Raw genomic sequence first — 7,062 nt, forward strand, 5'->3', positions numbered from 1 at the left:
CTCAGGAAATGTTCTTGTCCCCTCTCTCCATTTTGGCTACAGCAGCCCTGATGAGTGACATTTGGCTTCCTCTTTCTTTTCTGTTTAAAAAGAATAGTCTCTCTACTCTCATCTTTCATCAACCCCTGCCCAATTCCCAATCCCCACTGAGGGAGGACAAGTCTGTTTAGTATACCTGTTGTAGTCATAGCGTCATGGTCCCTAAATTGTCAAGTACATCAGAGTAGTAGGGGATAAAATGTGAATGACTACAAAACATTTGTAATACTGTTCAGTGGTCAGAAGGAATGGTATAGATCTGCAGATTATAATGTAAACAGAGGGGCACGTGGGCGGCTCAGTCAGTTGAGCATCCAACTTCGGCTCAGGTCATGATCTCACCGTGTGTGAGTTCGAGCCCCACATCGAATTGCACTTTCTGTACAGAGCCTGCTTGGAATTCTCTCTCTTGCTCCCTCTCTCTCTGCCCCTCCCCTACTCATGCTCTCTCACTCTCAAAATAAATAAATACACTTTAAAAAATTAAAATAAATAAAGATCTAAATATTATGTTGAAAAAGGCAGAGCAATCATTTTGTGTAAATTATAAGCATTTCAATTATAAGTATTACAGGCATACATACAGGTAAGTTAATTTACAGATGATAGCTTAGAGGGACATACATTAAATGTGTCAGTGTGGGGGATGCCTGGGTGGCTCGTTTAGTTAAACGTTGGACTCTTGATTTCGGCTCAGGTCATGATTTCACGGTTTGTGGAGTAAAGCCTTGTGTTGGGCTCTGTGCTGCGTCAGCACGGAGCCTGCTTGGAATTCTCTCTCCCTTTCTCTCCGCCCCTCCCATACTCGTGTACACGCGCTCTCTCTCTCTCAAAATAAATAAACTTAAAAAAAGACCTGTCAGTGTGGGTGCCTGTGAGGGAAGAGGAGTGATATTTGGGGTGGAGGATTAAGGGAAAATGAGGAAACAGGAACAGGTGGCTGGGTACAGACCAATCATAATAAAGTGCCATAGAATAAGAAGTGAAAAATCACTTTGTTACGCCTCCTGTCCAAACTGAACACACGAATAAATGAATGAATGAATAACATTAAAATCAATTAATGAATGTCTGAAATCTCATCCTATTTTTTTCACCCTATAATTTGACTAATCACTGAATTTTATGAAGAGAAACCATTTTTGTTTGCTAAGTTTAAAATTGTTGCTCAAATTTATCCAGTATGATATCAAGGAGAATTCAGATAACACTTTGGATTTGGAATGTCTTTAGAACTGTTTTGAGAGATTCCTCCCTAACATATCCATGGGAGGACACTGAGGCTAGAAACTGGGATTTGCACAAGCTAAAGCCATTGGCACAGAAAGGGACTTCCAACGTGTTGTTCACACTGCTGGGTAAATAGCTGGTCATGGGATGCCTGGGTGGCTCAGTTGGTTAAGCATCTTACTCTTGATTTCAGTTCAGGTCATGATCTCAGGGTTTGCAAGTTTGAGCCCTGCCTTGGGCTCCATGCTGACAGCTCTGTCTCAAAAATAAATAGATTAATTAAACAAAACAAAACAAAACAAAAAAAAACTAGTCATAGCATGCACAGTTGCTCGCTTTCTGGCTTGCTGTTTGGCATAGAGAGAGAAACCTAGTTCCAAGAAGTGAGAAAATATGGATCAGGCATCTGTGGAGTGAGACTTCTCAATATCTTAAACCACTGGCAAAAAATTGACAGTGTTTTATTAGCCTCTGTTAAGAACTAAAGACTACTTATCCATTTATTTACGTGGCAATGAAAGTAAAATTGTGGCAAGTTAATTGATGACTGTAAATAATGTAATTACAAGTGTAAAACTAAAGGGGAGAGAAGCAGTGGATCTGAGAGGTCCTGAGGAGCTATTGAAAGCAGTTGAATTAGAAACTTGAGCGATTTGGTACTAGTCCCCACTCTCTATGATTGAGTCCCTTCCTCAGTGAGGTAGATGTGATAACATCTTCAGAAGAAGACCCTGAAGGACTATAAGGTCCTAGTTGTTAGGACCAAGTTTCCACATGGACACCATGTTCTCTTAGTAGGAAATTGTTTGTGATCTTAGTTTACAGTAAGGGATAAAGGCATATCTCTGAGCACACGTGAAAAAACATGACTTGCACATTAACATCTATCAGGTGTGCAAACCTTTCATAAAACATAATTTCAGGGCTGCCGGGGTGGCTCAGTTGCTTAAGCAGTCAACTCTTGATTTAGGCTCAGGTCATGATCTCATGGTTGTGCAACAGAGCATGGTTGAGGCTCCCTACTGGGCAGGGAGCCTACTTGGGATTCTCTCTCTCCCTCTGCCCTTCCCCCACTCGTGCGCACATATGCACTCTCTCAAAAAAAAAATTAGAAACAAAAGTTTCATAAATTATAATGGCTATACTATTTAGATACTACGTTTGATCTTAGCCAAAAGGCCGAGAAGTGATTATACTATTTAGATAATTATGGCTTTAAAGATTCTTTAATGAAGCTGGAGAAAAAAACATTCATGGAAATATCAGATAGCTATTTTATTACTAGAGCCAGCAATAATGTTACTATTATAAATCTCCATTTAATTTATCTGATGTTTCTTTATATCACATTATTTTAACCTTACAAGAATTTTCCGAGGGAAAGAGGTTTGATATGATTCCATTTAGAATGGAAGAGACTGAGGTTCTGTGTGATTCCTTTTAACAGGCCATACCATTTGAAGTGTTTGAAGAACACTGAGAGGGATTTTTTTCTAGCTCTGACATGGGTCTAAATTTCTTGCATTATGGAATAATACATAACAGCTCAGCTCCACCCTAGTATAAAACTCTGTCATATCCACTCTTGTTCTGAAATGTAAAAATATTGGGTCCTATGACACCTAGTACAAACCATAGATAGGGTGTGATTTAGGATATGGTGGTCAATATCTGATTTTGGCTGTGAGTACTAGAATAATAAGATTTTAAGTCTTTTCTCTTACAGTATCATACAAATGTGTACCTCCAGAGAATGGGCACTGAAGTATAAAATTGCAAGGACTGTTAATGCACATATACCAATGGAGATGACATTATCATATCATATAAAGCTGGAATGAGAATCTCTTGTTTAAATATGTAAACAAGTCAAGCCACTCACTGTGTATGATGTAGGCAATTTGCGAAATTATGCAAAGTGTTTAAGGTTACCAAGACATGTCAATACACTGAGGCACAATTTAATGCTTGGTGTGTTTTCCAAATGTGCATAATTTACTCCTTGGTACTGTTTTTTATGATGTGTGACAAATATCCCCAATGCCAAGTGATTAATTTCCAAGTAACAGGGAGCTTTTTTCCCATCTTGCTTTGGTAAACTTCTGGACAAGCCCAGACTGACAGGCTTTTGCCATGGCTCTGAGCAGGCCACCTTGGTCTTGGCCTTGGCCATCTGGACAGAGGAGATGGTATCAGACATCCCTCAGCTACTATGTGCGTCTGAGCTTTGAGAGAATGTAGTACATTTGGCTGTTTAATGTCCTGTATCGATATTATGCTCCACTGTCTGTTTGCATAGACTCAAGACTCAAGACTTTCTCTGTTCAAGAATGTCTGGGGCACCTGGGTGGCTCAGTCAGTTGAGGGTCTGACTTCAACTAAGGTCACAATCTCATGGTTCATGGGTTTGAGCCCTGTGTCGAGCTCTGGGCTGACAGCTCAGAGCCTGGAACCTGCTTCCGATTCTGTGTCTTTCTCTCTGCCCCCTGCTCGCACTCTGTCTCTGTCTCTCTCAAAAATAAATAAATATTAAAAAAAAAAAAGAAGGGAATTTCTGGATGGCCTCTAGAACTTGACCAGGTCCTCTGTGAATATCCCTATCTTTGTCTCCATGGGAATTTTGATTACGGTTCTCAAATTTCAAAATAAAGCTAACTAATCATTTCTGTACATGACGATCAATTCACATTCTCTTTTAAAATTTTCTTGGCCATCTTTAAAAGATGTACCTCTCAGAGGTGAAATGGAATAGCATATGTTGACAGAAACAGAAAAAGGAAGAAAATAAATGGCGTAAGCAAAATATACTGCAGCACAGAGATAAGAAGAGATGTATACAAAACAGTCTGTCATTCATTAAAAAAAAAAAAAAAATCCCATAGCCTTTAGGCTGAGATCTACAGGGAAAAAAATAGCAGCAGAAAAAAGGAGTCTACCTGCCAAATATATGATACAGTGTTCATTACTAAATTGAAAGCCCTTGTAAGGTTATGCTACAAATGTTACTGTGTCAGTTGAGTCAAAGTTCTGTTGAGTGTGTACTGTTGAGAGCCTGCAACCTCACCACTGTATCCACTGCAAGGTCCCCCTACATTCTGACCCTGGGCGAGGCTCCAGACCATGTAGCAAACTCCATGTGCTACGCCAGACCTAGAACTTGTCTTAATTACTACAGTATCGACTTGGGAGTGGAGCAGAATTGCTGGAGTGCTGTTCGAAGACAACAAAATAAGTGGGCAGGAATAGTGGCAGATCAGAAGAATTGGTTCAGACCAAGTATTTGAGGCTCACCTTCAACAGCGAAGGTAAAAGAAACTTGGCGGTAAGTTTTCTGTTTGCCAGCCCTGTGACAGGATCGTGATGTGCCTAGTTCTGATGAGCAACAGTGACCTTTTAGATTTGGGTAGAGTTGGCACATACGAGATATGATTACATCCTTACCACTAAGTGAATATACACCTGACAAAGGGGAACATACTCTCTTGTCATGCACAAAATAACAATGTTAATAACTAAAATTTATTGAGTGTTTTACTATGTGGCAGGCATTATTCTGAGACTCCTTTCTATGCTACTTAATTTTGACACAAACCTAACATGCCAGATGCAAATTCTCAACCCTTAATCATTCATGCTACTGATCACTGTAAACTTACTTAAGTATTTAAATACTCTGATCCGTGAGATAAAAAGCAATGAACTAATTAAAAATGAAAGTAGGAAACAAGCATTTGGATTAGGCTTTCTAGGAGCATTCCAGAGTTTTGAGAATAGTTAGACATGCATTTGGACATAAATTTTCAAGAAAAATATTTTTTCATTTATGAAAATAGGAGGCCACGTGATTCTCTGTGGAAATTTTAGATAAAGAAAAAAATCAAAGCTATGAAATTTTAAATGGAATAGAGGAGTGTTCTCAACCTTAGCCACACATTGGACTCACTTGGGGAACTTTAAAAACTCACAAATGTCTGAGTTGCACTCCAGATATTCTTACTGAATTGGTGCCATATGTGGGTTTCTGGAAGCTCGCCAGGTGGCATCCACTGCAAAATCTCAAGACTTGACTTGAGGGTAGCTTCTGGTAAAGCCTAAGCACTCAGGAGGGAATCAGGGTGACCTGGGTTGGAAATCACAAATCCGCATGTATGAATTGTTTGATTTTGGAAGATGAACTTTTACCTTCTGAGATTCAGTCTTCCCATGTATACTATGGGGATAATAATAGCACTTTGAATTTGCAGAATGCGCACGAATCTCTTGGCAATGCATACATGTCTTTTAGCGTAGTGCTTGGCATTTCATGATCACTCAAAAACACTGCAGGCGGATAATAGGTGAGAGTTTCCCCCCAAATTATGAGACAGTGACATGGAAAATCAGTAAGGCAGAGCTATTCCTTACTGAGTTTAATGCTTGAATTGATGATCTCTATGCATGTTAAATGATATATATTTACCTATTTATAAGCTATCTTTCCATTCGTCTATCAATTATTAGCTAACTAGCAAACTAATAGCTTTTGTAGAGCAGGGATTCCTCCTCATTTGCTTGGTACTAACTTAGATTCCAAGGCACATTGGAGAGTCAGACGACATGAAAATGTAAATAAGGCAGCTTTACAGAATTATTTTCCTATCTTCCCTCCCACCCCGAGAATCTTCGCAATCCCCAATGTCTCAGTCTTCTGGGATCTCTCTCTGCCTTACCTCAGTCTTGCTTACTGAAATGTCCATTGGGAAATCCAAGACCTCTTTTTGACTACCCTGGAGAAGGCATTTAATTTGTTAACATGTTAGTCACATTGGCCATTGTTCTAAGAGGCCCAGAACCATGAGTCATTCTATCTTTCTGTGAGGTCTTGTACTGACTCCTGACTAAGAGTCAACATCTGCTTTTCTGATTCTGCTTAATTCCCTATTTCCTGGTTCATAACCATGGCCATGTGGAAGTTTCAGGTTTTTGACTGCCGTAAGCTACTGTTCCCAAGTAATGGCAGATGAGCAAGTGCTTTAGGACGTGACATCACTCAAGAATACATGCTTATGAGTTACTGCAAATGTCTTGGCTGTTAACCTTCTTCATTGGGCCAGATATATTTTAAAATGTCTCACTTTTCCATTGTATCAGAGTTAAGGGAGTCTGATTAAAGTGGCCATATGTCCTTTTTTAATTAATTAATATGAAAACACAGCAGTAGAGACACTTGCTGATAATAAAGGAACCATTTTTTAAAAGTCTAACATATACTTACTTAAGCAATTCATAATTGTTCTTTAAAGAAATAATTTTTTAATGTTTTTTCTGGTCACATTCCATTCATTCTACATGTGTTAGTTTAAGCATCATAACAAACTTGTGAAATTGATGCTATTACTATGTCTAGTTGACAGCTAAAAAACCAAGGACATCCAATTAGAAACTGATGGAGAAAAAAATTAAATGTAGGCAATCTGGTTCCCAAAAATGGATTCTTTAACGTTATACCCTCTTATCAACAGCAAAGGTTTACCAACACAGTAATGCCCTAACAGCATGCAAAAAATTCCTTTTTATTTTTTCTGGCATTTAATCACGGTCAAGTGATAATACTGGGTTCATTGTTCCTTTCTTTATTTAACTCTGTTAAGCGATGCCTTGCAGGGAGGTCCCTGATCATGAAGTTATCAATAATGAAAGTTTTATTGCTAGTGTTCAAAATACGCAACCTGAAGCAATGGTCCTCTGATACAACATTTTTCTTTTGGAGCTCCATTTTCCTTCTGAAAGTCATTTCCCTTGGGCAGATTTTTC

General features: G+C 38.9%; 1 pseudogene; it reads right to left on the minus strand.

The window, feature by feature from the left end:
• Nucleotides 1-2,372: 2,372 nt before the first annotated feature.
• On the minus strand, nucleotides 2,373-2,460 carry LOC123576336 (annotated as a pseudogene).
• Nucleotides 2,461-7,062: the final 4,602 nt, after the last annotated feature.

This window comes from Leopardus geoffroyi, chromosome C2 (genome assembly GCF_018350155.1).
Source record: "Leopardus geoffroyi isolate Oge1 chromosome C2, O.geoffroyi_Oge1_pat1.0, whole genome shotgun sequence".
Taxonomy (NCBI): Eukaryota; Metazoa; Chordata; class Mammalia; order Carnivora; family Felidae; genus Leopardus; species Leopardus geoffroyi.